The 13,000-nt window shown below is 34.1% G+C and overlaps 1 protein-coding gene across 2 annotated transcripts in view; it reads right to left on the reverse strand.

Moving 5' to 3' along the window:
* The window catches only part of LOC126881275 (extracellular sulfatase SULF-1 homolog), a 505,200-nt gene that overhangs the window by 400,297 nt on the left and 91,903 nt on the right, over nt 1-13,000 (reverse strand). The gene's annotated exons all lie outside the window — the stretch shown is intronic.

The following is a 13,000-nucleotide window of genomic DNA, read 5'->3' on the forward strand; positions in this document are numbered from 1 at the left end:
GGTTAATTAAGTTATATCGGCGATTTTTTGTGTTTTTTTTGTGGTATCCCTTTAATTTTTAGATTGTTTAGTCTACTTTTATATAAAAAACAGTAGTTGTTTTTAGAACTCTTTAGGGACGTATAAGTATAATATATTATTTATGGATTACCGTCGAAGGCCAACATGATCAACCAAAAAAGAAGATGTATTTGGTGATTTTTCTAGTGACTTTCTTGAGTGTGAATCTGTCTTTTTAGTTTACTAATCCTGGTTTAAAAACAAACATTTTTGACTAATTTTTTATTGAATTTGCCGAAAACTCCAGAAGACGAGGTAAGCAGTAGGTACCCTAGGCATCAGGTACTCCGGAGATCACTTCCGATGTCATATTCGTCGTCAGCGACCCAAAAAACCCCCCGAGTAATGATTTTTGACTAATTTTTTATTGAATTTGCCGAAAACTCCAGAAGACGAGGTAAGCAGTAGGTACCCTGGGCATCAGGTACTCCGGAAATCACTTCCGATGTCATATTCGCCCCCCCCCCCAAGTAATGAATTTTGACTATTTTTTTAATGAATTTGCCGAAAACTCCAGAAGACGAGGTAAACAGTAGGTACCATCACTTTCGATGTCATATCCGTCGTCAGGGACCCCAAAAAACCCCCAAGTAATGAATTTTGATTAATTTTTTAATGGATTTGCCGAAAACTCCAGAAGACGAGGTAAACAGTAGGTACCTACCCTGGGTACCAAGTACACCGAAAATCACTTTCGATGTCATATTCGTCGTCAGCGACCCCAAAAACCCACTGAGTAATGATTTTTGACTAATTTTTTAATGAATTTGCCGAGAAAACTCTACAAGACGAGGTAAACAGTAGGTACCCTGGGCACCAGGTACTCCGAAAATCACTTTCGATGTCATATTCGTTGTCAGCGACCCCAAAAACCCCCGAGTAATGATTTTTGACTAATTTTTTAATGAATTTGCCGAGAAAACTCTACAAGACGAGGTAAACAGTAGGTACCCTGGGCACCAGGTACTCCGAAAATCACTTTCGATGTCATATTCGTTGTCAGCGACCCCAAAAACCCCCGAGTAATGATTTTTGACTAATTTTTTAATGAATTTGCCGAAAACTCCAGAAGACGAGGTAAACAGTAGGTACCCCGGGCATCAGGTACTCCGGAGATCACTTCCGATCTCATATTCGTCGTCAGAGACGCCAAAACCCCCCAAGTAATAAATTTTGACTATTTTTTTTAATGAATTTGCCGATAACTCCGGAAGACGAGGTAAACAGTAGGTACCATCACTTTCGATGTCACATCTGTCGTCAGCCACCCCAAAAACACCCCGAGTAATGAATTTTGACTCATTTTTAATGCATTTGCCGAAAGCTCCAGAAGACGAGGTAAACAGTAGGTACCTACCCTGGGTACCAAGTACTCCGAAAATCACTTTCGATGTCATATTCATCGTCAGCGAGCCCAAAAACCCACCGAGTAATGATTTTTGACTAATTTTTTAATGAATTTGCCGAGAAAACTCCACAAGACGAGGTAAACAGTAGGTATCCTAGACACCAAATACTCCGAAAATCACTTTCGATGTCATATTCGTCGTCAGGGACCCTAAAAAAACCCCGAGTAATGATTTAATTTTTTAATGAATTTGCCGAAAACTCCAGAAGACGAGGTAAGCAGTAGGTACCCTGGGCACCAGGTCCGGGCACCGCTCCGACCCTTGCTCCCTGGTATTTATATTCGTGAATTCTCGCATTTAAAATAATGTATTTAGTTTAAATGTGAGAATTCACGAATATAACGAATATAAATACCAGGGAGTAAGGGTCGGAGCGAGGATACAATCCATTGCTCTCCGTAGTGAGCACAACTTAAAAGAATGCATTATACATGAAGATGACATTGAAACGGTTGAAAAGTTTACATACCTGGGAGTAGAAATATATGCCGACGGATCAGAAGATGGTGAAATACGGAAGAGAATAACGCAGGCAAACAGAGCTTATTTTGCCCTCTCCCATATATTTCGGTCTAAAAGTGTCCACCGAAATACAAAGATGAGAATCTATAAAACCTTAATTCGGCCAATAACATGCTATGGCAGTGAAGCCTGGGTGCTGAAAGAAACATCCAAAAACAAACTCGACACATTCGAAAGGAAAGTACTTAGGAGAATACTAGGACCTGTGAGGGAAAACGGAATCTTCAGAAGTCGATACAACAACGAGCTTTATCAACTTTATAAGGAAACGCCCCTGTCAAACTTCATTAGATTACAAAGATTGCAATGGGCCGGACATGTGATAAGAATGGGAGAGGATAGGCTACCAAAACGAGTACTGAATGCTAGAATGCAAGGAAAGAGACCGGTTGGGAAGCCACGAAAGCGCTGGGAAGACACAGTAAACAGCGACGCACAAGCCCTTTTAGGAGTCCGTGTATGGAGAAGAGCAGCCACAGACAGGCAAGGGTGGAGGCAAAAAATAAAGGAGGCCAAGGCTCAATTTGGGCTGTAGTGCCGTAGAAGAAGAAGAAGGGTCGGAGCGAGGATACAATCCATTGCTCTCCGTAGTGAGCACAATTTAAAAGAATGCATTTTTTGTATGCAGTTTTTCAATATAATCTCATGACTAGGGGTCACAAAGTTTTCTGGCGCATTCGCGAATCGAATGCAAAAAGAATTATTAAGATCCGTCTTGTCCTTTTTTTCGAAGGTTCAGTGCTTTATTGCTTCGACTATTAGTATATATTCAGGGGTGGCCAAACTGCGGCTCGCGAGCCACATGCGGCTCTTTGAAGGATTACTTGTGGCTCTCGATAAATGTACCCGAGTTCCTTTTCAATTTTGTGTTATTATTTAAAAAAATTATTATCGTTCCATATGTGTTTCAAAATGTTTTTAAATTACTGACAACAAATATGAAAGACTAAATGCTACTTTATAACAAATTCCATTTCCATCCTAGCTAAAAATGATATGACACATCGAAAATTTCCCGAACGAACCTTAAGAGTGGCGCGACATAAAAGTCAGTAATCAACCGACTCAAGACCGATTTTGAAGTCGACCACTCACGGTACTGCGGTGTCGTTCGATAAAACCATCGATGATATCAATTCTGCAGTACTGCAGCAGATAGGCCAGTCTCTTTGTGGTAAAAGTGTAACAATTTTGTTGGATGAACGACGCCGCAGTATCGTGAGTGACCGGCTTAACTATTGCTACGGATATAATTTGTAATTTGGATTATACATTTTAGTCATTTTACGCGACTTCAAAAATAATTACTGAGAAGTGCTGCCACAAATTATTCACCAAATTTTAAAAAATTGTCAAAAGAAGGAATACAAATGTAATTAAGTTTTAGATAATATTGCGTAATTTTATTTCTGTTTTCAATAAATGTAGTTCTGTTAAAAAAGTTTTATTTTTGAATACGTAGATATTTAATTGCGGCTCGCGAAAAATTTCAACTTTGGAAAATTGGCTCGGAATATCAAGAAGCTTGGCCACCCCTGGATGTTACAGTTTAAGTTGATTCTGAGTTAGAGTTGACTTTTCCTAGTTCGAGTCAACTCCAACTGAAACGAGCAGTAAAAGTTAATTTGAAAAATTTAAATCAACTTTTACTAGTTGAAGTTGACTCTTCCTAACTCTTGTTAGTAAAAGTAGATTATACAATTTATACGAGTATAATCTCACGTGCATTTTTGATGAGTGTACGTCTCTTTGTTTTGACCGTTTCAACTACTTATTAGTCCAGCCTGTAACGTCGCCCCCGTTAGGTAAATTATTCTGATTCGATTTTTTTGCACAAACTTACTCAAACAAATACATCCTTATAAGAAATACACAGTGTCAGGCGGTACCGCGGTCGAAAAATTGTTTAACCAATTTTTGTTAACCAAATTCACAAAAATAATTCTTATCTACTCTACCTCATATTATGTATAAGTTTTTATTGTGTGAAAATTGTAAATATAGATAGCAGTACATGAAGGGTTTAAAGTGTGCCTAAAGTAATAACGTAATTTAAATGGGATTTACTTTTTCGCACTGTTTCTTAGCACACTTTCATATAATCAACTATATTTAACTTTCGCCTTGTCATGGTGATGACATGTGAGCAATAAATTACAAAAAAAGTTTTGACAGTTTTGTGGTTTGACAGAAGTTTGAATTTTTAAATGTCAAAGTTCTAAAAAATTGAAAAATAGGAATGTATTCCAGTGACGAAGAGTTGCAGTTTTTTATTTGTTTTTTGGTAGATAAAATATTGTATGAAACTGTGCGTGAAGTACTTTTTGCGCACTTAGGCGATGTATAGCACTCGGCCCGCTCGTGCTCTAAACATCGCGTGCGTGCGCAAAAAGCATACTTCACGAACTGTTTTATAAATAACTAAGTATTTCACTCCGGACAAATTTCTTTAGATTATTTTAGTCATTCGGAGCAAAAAAGGTCTCTTGTGATTTTTCTCTAAAATTGATAGTTTTTGAGTTATACGCGATTTAAAATTTGAAAAGTGCGAAATGACCATTTTTAAGGCTTAATAACTCGATTAAAAATTATTATTATGAAAGTCAGAAAGTTACCTAATCGAAGTTTAAAGCCCCCCCTACAAGATCCTGAAGAAATTTTTGTCATTATTTTATTGCTAAGCTGTTATTTTTAATTATCAACAATGAGCGCTAAAAGCGTATTGAGGCAGCCGTCAATGTGAGTGCGAGTAAGATCCTCCATTCCGACCGTCCAATGGTGCATCTCTCAGTCGCACTCACATTGACAGCCGCCTCAATACGCTCCTAGCGCTCATTGTTAATAATTAAAAATAACAGCTTAGTAATACAATCATGACAAATATTTTTTCAGTACCTCGTAGGGGGTCGTTAAAATTTGATTTGGTGACTTTCTGACTTTCATAATAATAATTTTTAACTGAGTTATTACGCCTTGAAAATGGTCATTTTCGCATTTTTCAAATTTTAAATCGCGTATAACTCGAGAACAATAAATTTTACAGAAAAATCACAAAAGACCTCTTTTGCTCCGAATGACCCAAATTAATGATGTAAAAAATGTCCGAAGTGAATTTTTTTTGTGAATTTGTTTAAAAAAATTGTTTAAACAATTTTTCGATTACGGTACCACCTGACATCCTGTGGATTCGTTATAAGGACCTCTTTTTGAGTAAGTTTGTGCAAAAAATCGAACTGGAATAATTTACCTAACGGGGGCGACGAAACAGCCTGGACTATAAATATCACGATTTGAACATAATATACAGTAACATTTAATTTCTAGAATCGGTTGTTTGTGTGAATCAACTTTTACTAAATGGCATTGGGAAGAGTATACTTTAACTAGTTGGAGTCTACTTTTACTAGTAAATGTTGAATAAAAATTTTCATTTTATATTTATAATCAACTTTTACTAAAACCAGCAGTTTGAGTCGACTCGAACTAGGAAAAGTCAACTCCAACTGGATAATCAACTTGAACTGTAACATATACAAATCGATATTTGGTAAGATTTAAATTTAGCGATATTTTATCTGTCAATATTCACGTTAAGAAATAATCATTTGTTCAAGTTTTCGGTTTCTTCGTTGGATGGGGTATTTCTGAAATCATCCACGTATTATAATAAAAGCCGTCCATATTCTGATATTCTTTAGTAACGTAAGTAAGTTTAAACCTAGAAGTAATGTATAAAATGGGTGATAATTCCCAGAATACCAGTTTTTATTCATAATCTTTTAAATCCTGATACTGAAATTTTCATAATTTGTTAATGTTCCTTAATGGCCTAATGAACATCAGCATGTTTGCTATTTAAAACCCATTATGAACCGGGGCGTCAATTCATTTTCACAAAGGCGTTAATCACTGAAAAGCTGTTCAAAACTTCTTTACTTCAAACATAAGTACTTCGCTCTAAATAAAGTACACTTATTTATTCCAGGTGTAGGTAAACAACACACGGGAAAGACAAAAAGCTGCAACTATGAAATATTTTGTGAAACAACAATTTTTATGTGGGGGAAACCTCAAGTCCACTAAGTGTTAGGATAAATGGGTATGGATCATACATTAAAAAACAGTCTTTCATAGATTACCAGTAACCAAACATGCTTACGACCTGGGACAATGAATACAGAGTAGAATAGAAGAAAGCAGCAATAGTCATGAGAATGAAAAAAGAGAAAAATGAAAGAATCTGAATCCTGGCTACCAATACTAAAAGAAGCAGTCAGCAATAAGAATATACCAAAACTAATGGATTAATAGAAGATCAGAGACATATCACCTACAATTAACCACATCAGTACACAAAACTCGAAATTTGATATCAATCCCAATTAGGGCTTACAATACCGAACTAAAATCTAAATACCAGTATTTGATATTTGAAATTTGAAATATCGGGATACCGGTATTAAAACCGGTATTATTAATAAAAAATTTACTAGTTATATTTTTACTTATCTCAGTTGTTATATATTGACTTGTTAACAAATAATATATGAAATCCAATAAATATTGTTTTGAAATGAGTAGATATTATTTATTTTATTGCATAGAGAGTAGTAGATAGATATAAAAAAAACGTGACATCCAAATTTTTGGACGATAAACGATTTCTTCTTAGATTTGTTAACTGCCCAGACTTTGAAAATACTCTTTCGGGAGGTACTGATGTGGCAGGTATTGACAAATATTTTATAGCCAAATAATAAAGCTCAGGGAAAGCGGATTTGTATTTTTTCCAAAATTCGAATGCCGAAATGTGGCATTGGGTAGTAGACGTAAAACATAAACAATCGCTTTATATTGCCGACACCGCCGCTTCTCGATAGGGCCATACTCGGCTCGTTATGTGTAATAAATATGCCTGATACAGATTTTAATACAACGAAATTGTTTGTTTATCTTCAAAAATAATTCTTGTAATTAATTAATATTATTTAAAATTAGATTTATATTGTGCATAAATTCAATTTTTATCAACTAATGTAATTCGGGTATTTTTACGTAAATACCGGTTTTTAATACCGGACAAAAATCGTCCGGGAATCCGGTATTCGGGATCCCGGAATCCCGGTAATGTAAGCCCTAATCCCAGGGTAAAACAGCACCCTCAGAATTTTAACTTAAAGCAGGCCAATATGGTCTAAAAGATTGAGGCAAAGTCAACTGACAAATTGGATGTTATAAAGAGCTAATTAAAAAATGTATATAGGTTAAAATAATTTTTATTTATAATAACTTTTGAAAACGATTTCCGGATTGGAAATCAAAAACAAATAGTCCCATATAAACAACTAAAAAATTTATATCTATAAATAAATAAATATATAACTTTACCGCGCTGAGCAGATGGGACGTGAATTGTAAATTGTGGAATTCCCTCATCTTCCTTAGTCTCAGCATCCGTATGGTTTGCAGATTGTAGAAGCCTCGGAGGTGTAACCAGAGAAGGTTCCCATTGTTTTCATTCTGGTGGGATTATGTTGTTTTATATGCCATTAGAGTGAAAACTTAGTCTTTTTGCTAGCAGTTGCCGCTAGGGCATCTATGCCATTTCGTTCGTTGCAATCCGGGACTGCACGCTGGGGTTTGTTTTGGTTGGATCAGAGAGAGCAGCATATGTGCCTCCTGATGAGAGACTAATAAGTTTCGAAACCGGTAGAGGTGCTTGCTGCACTCTCTGATTGGACTAGAGTATGGTTCGGCTGTATTTTTGTTTTGCAACGAAATTGAAAATGGTTATTCATTTTTAAATAAATATATATTTAATATACAGGGTGTAACAAAAAGGCAGGTCATAAATTAAATCACATATTCTGGAACCAAAAATAGTTCCATTGAACCTAACTTACTTTAGTACAAATGGGCAAATAAAAAAAAGAATGTGTATGTACTTTGTACGCACGTAAGAAGTTATGTTTTATACTTACTTTTATTATATAATATCAACGAAATAAATATACTAAACAGTTTTTTACCACTTTCAACAAATTTTTATGTAAACAATAACAAAAATTAAAAAAAAATATTTATGAATCGTCCGGGATTTGAACCCGGGACCTCTCGATCTCTGGTCCAATGCTCTACCAACGAAGCTATCATCTCTCTGTGTACGTGACATCTCGGACATAATTATAAATCACGGTGATAAATAGATCAAGTGAAGTATAAAAATGTTATAATAGATACTTTATTATCTTATTCCTGGGAAAGACAAATCCAAAGACACAAAAATTATAATAAATAATATATTTACTAAAAAAACTAATATATGACTTATTTGCGCTGATACATGTCATACACAACTTGAAAGATTAGCAACGAACAACATACTGTCTGTGTGCGCATGCGCCCAAAATAATGAAAATTCACTCTCAATCGCTCCTAAAGAAGTATAACTTCAAAAAGTTACAGCCCTTTGAAGTTACAAAATGAAAATCGATTTTTTCAAATATATCGAAAGCTATTAGAATTTTTTTAGAATGGACATTTATAGCAGAAACATCAAAAAAATAAAACAGGAATTTTTGCACCCATAAAAATTTTATGGTGGTTTTGTTCCCTTAAACCCCTTCAAATAATTATGTACGTTCCAATTAAATTATTATTGTGGTACCATTAGTTAAACTCAATGTTTTTAAGAGCGCATGCACAAAATTTCGGGCCAATGCTTCTTAAATGCATTCATTTTTTTTTCGAATACTGAGACAACTAATAAGTATTTTTGATAAATTTAAACGCAGAATGAAATATTATAATTATTACCGATGGCCGAAAGTCAATGAAAACTTCAGAGTCACAGGGGTGAAAAAGAAGAAAAAATTTAGTGTGATTTTTAATTTCAAATATCTCATTCAACACAAACTTTTTGTTTATTCTGAGGAACTTTAGGCTCTCGGGAATAATGTAATATTTCATTCTGCGTTAAATTTTTCAAAAAAATATATTAGTTTTTTCAGGATTCGATTCATTTAAAAGCATTGATCGTTAATTTTGCGCCTACGCTCGTAAAGCTTTTTGGCTCTTAGTACTTTTTCGTTCAACTCAAAATTTTTTGAACATTTGTAAAATTCACCACATATTTTTAAATAGTTGTAACATTATAGAGACCTGGTAATAATATTATCAGTAGTAATTGCACAAGAGCTCTAAAATTCTATATTAATTTTAGAGATCGAGTGCAATTTGTTGCGATTATTTCATGAATAAAACTGTTCAAAACCAAAATTTTATTGTAATTTATTTATGTAAGTACAAATTAGTACAATTAAACACACAGTTGTTATAAATATTTTACGGTTGAAAGTCATCACTTTTATAATTTTTAAAACATTAATTGTCATTAATGTCACTGAATGTATTTTTCATAGCAACGAAGGGCATTTGACGTAATATACTTGACGCTTGACGACGGGAAATTATCAGTAGTAATTGCACAAGAGCTCTGAAATTATTGAATTTTTCCCGAGTGACACTTTGACAGTTTTCACTCGCCTTCGTCTCGGGAAATTATGTCAAAGTGTCACGAGAGCAAAAATTCTATATTAATTTCAGAGGTCGAGTGCAATTTGTTGCGATTATTTCATGAATAAAACTGTTCAAAACCAAAATTTTATTGTAATTTATTTATGTAAGTACAAATTAGTACAATTAAACACACAGTTGTTATAACTATTTTACGGTTGAAAGTCATCACTTTTTTAATTTTTAAAACATTAATTATCATTAATGTCACTGAATGTATTTTTTCGTAGCAACGAAGGGGATCTGACGTAATATACTTGACGACGGGAAATTATCAAAAATTATCGATTTAATTTAGATTTCTGTAGCTTTCTATTGGTCAGAATCTCTTATGAATGAAATAATAAAAAATTATCGGGTATAATATCACAAGAGAGTGAGAATAAATTGAAAATAAACAGCTTTTCGAAAATTTGTTGACTCGAGTCCTGCGGGCTCTCGTGTCTATTGTCCAATGACAACAAATTTGAGTAAAAATGAAGCATTATTTTCTTATTTATTCTTACTGTCGTGTGATATTCGTAAGATTATTTTTTAATACGTATATTATGGATATTTTCTTAAATGTGACAGTTGTCAAAAACTAGGAAACTGGTTGCCATTAAACAGAAACAATCTACTTAAAAAAATTCTATCGGTAATTTTCTACAGTAGATAATTCTCAGTATAATTTTAATCTCATTGGACATAATTAAACACGTGATCAAATATCTTACTATACGATTGGAAGTTAAAATCATTAAAAAATAATCAGTTTAATTTAGATTTCTGTAGCTTTCTATTGGTCAGAATCTCCTATGAATGAAATAATCAAAATAATATTCTACAATCTTACTAAACCATTTCCAAATATGTGATGGATTTTACAAATGTTCAAAATATGCTGATAAAACTGGCCTATCGAAAAAGTACTAAGTGTCTAAGAGACAAAAACGTTTTAAAAATATTGTGTTTAACTAATGGTATCATAGTTATAATTTAGTGGGAATTTCCACAATTATTTGGGGGTTTACAGTAACAAAACCCCAATAATTTTTTTATGAGGTGCAAAACATCTCACTGTTATTTTTTTAAGATTTGCTGCTCCAAGTATGCCACATGTTCATTTTCAATATAAAATTTCATGACAGTTTTCGATTGGAAAAATCGATTTTCATTTTGTAACTTCAAAGGGCTGTAACTTTTTTATGTACATGTTTGTACTAAAGAAGGGTTGGTTTCAATCGAACTATTTTTGGTACCAGAATATGTGATTTAATTTATGACTTGCCTTTTTGTTACACCCTGTATATAATTTGATCTATTTGGTTGGAGTCTAAGATTTAAATTTTTTTATTTACATAAAGAAATGTATTAACTTTAAAAAATAATAACCATTTTTTCAACATTTTTAGTTTCTTTGTTGGATGGGGTATTTCTGAAATCATCCACGTATTATAATAAACGCTCTTCATATTCTGTATTTAGTTCTTAAAACATAAAAGTAACGTATAAAATGGGTGATAATTCCTATAATACCTGTTTTTATTCATAAGCTTTTAAATCCTGAAATTTTCATAATTTGTTAATGTTCCTTAATGGCCTAATGAACATCAGCATGTTTGCTATTTAAAACCCATTATGAACCGGGGCGTCAATTCATTTTCACAAAGGCGTTAATCACTGAAAAGCTCTTCAAACCCTCTTTACTTCAAACATAAGTACTTAGTTCTAAATAAATCCCATTATACGCAGCGGCGAAATGATAAATGCATCCAAGAATAAGTGACAATTCATTGCAGGTGTAAATGTAGCACACTAGAGCCTTGATGGGAGCCATGCTAGACCGGTCTTTGCTCATCGTTCCCAATAAATTACAGGGAGGTTGATATATTTATTTCAGTAATAATATAAGACAAAATAAAATAAAAATTTTGAAATTTTTACAAAAATATATTTTATTTTATTGAAAATAAACATAGACGGTTGCGTTTCGATACAATTCGAGTCTCTTCCCGTCCTCTGACACGTGTTTTTAGGTCTATCCGTCATCAGAGAGGTTTCTGATTATGAGTTTTTGAGTACATTCCTCTCCGATCAACGGGAGATTACTGCAGCAATTGACATGCAAAGGTCTGAAAATGATAACGCAAGTATTTAATGCAATATTTAGGCTAGGTCACTACCCAGAACAATGGAAAGTTGCTCAAATTATTCTCATACCCAAGCCAGGGAAAAATAAAACTCAGGTGACTTCATACAGACCAATAAGCCTGCTACCTGTTCTATCAAAAATCTTGGAAAAACTTCTCCTTAAACAATTATTCCCAGTTATAGAAGAAAGGAAACTAATTCCCCAACACCAATTTGGGTTCAGAACACAACACGGAACGATAGAACAGGTACATAGACTGGTAAAACACATCAGAAGTGATCTAGAAAATAAAAGGTATTGTTCTGCTGCATTCCTGGACATTGGTCAGGCCTTCGACAAGGTATGGCATGCTGGTATGCTCTTTAAACTAAAGAAAAACCTTCCCCATCCTTTTTATCAAATCCTAAAAAGCTATATTTCCAACCGACATTTCCTAGTCAAGCAGGATAATGAATACACAAGCCTAAGATCAATAAAAGCCGGAGTACCACAAGGAAGTGTCTTGGGACCGATATTGTACTTGCTCTACACTGCTGACCTACCCACAGTAACAGAACAACGTGTGCAACTTTTGCTGATGACACTGCTGTACTAGCCTCTCACCATGATCCAAATATAGCATCCAGAATCCTTCAGAAAGACCTTAATAATATACAAAGATGGCTTAAAAAATGGAAGATAAAAGCAAATGAGAGTAAATCCATCCATGAAAAGACAAACATGTCCATCTGTAACACTAAATGAAACGCAACTCCCACAAACCGATACTGTCAAGTACCTAGGAATCCATCTTGATAGGAGATTAACTTGGCAAAAGCACATTTTTACAAAAAGAAAACAACTAGAAATAAAATTCCGAGAAATGTACTGGATCATCGGTCGAAAATCTCAACTATCTCTTGAAAACAAACTGCTGATATATAAATCTATATTAAAACCAGTGTGGACCTATGGTATCCAACTTTGGGGGACAGCCAGTCAAACTAACCTAGAAATACTGCAGAGATTCCAGAACAAAGTCCTTAGAACAATGCTGAATGCCCCTTGGTACGTGCCAAACTATGTGATAGAGCAAGACCTCAATGTGCCATCCATAAAAACAGTAATAACAGAATATTACAAAAAATATTCCAAGAGACTAGAATCTCATCCAAACGAGTTAGCCAGCCAGCAACCTCACTGATGACCACAATGATGTACGACGCCTGAAGAGATTCAAAGTAGTGGACCTAGCAAGAAGATTCGAATATCTGTGATAACTAAACTTTTTAACTTGTTTTAATTTAATTTATGTAAAGAG

This window comes from Diabrotica virgifera, chromosome 3 (assembly GCF_917563875.1).
Source record: "Diabrotica virgifera virgifera chromosome 3, PGI_DIABVI_V3a".
Lineage (NCBI taxonomy): Eukaryota > Metazoa > Arthropoda > Insecta > Coleoptera > Chrysomelidae > Diabrotica > Diabrotica virgifera.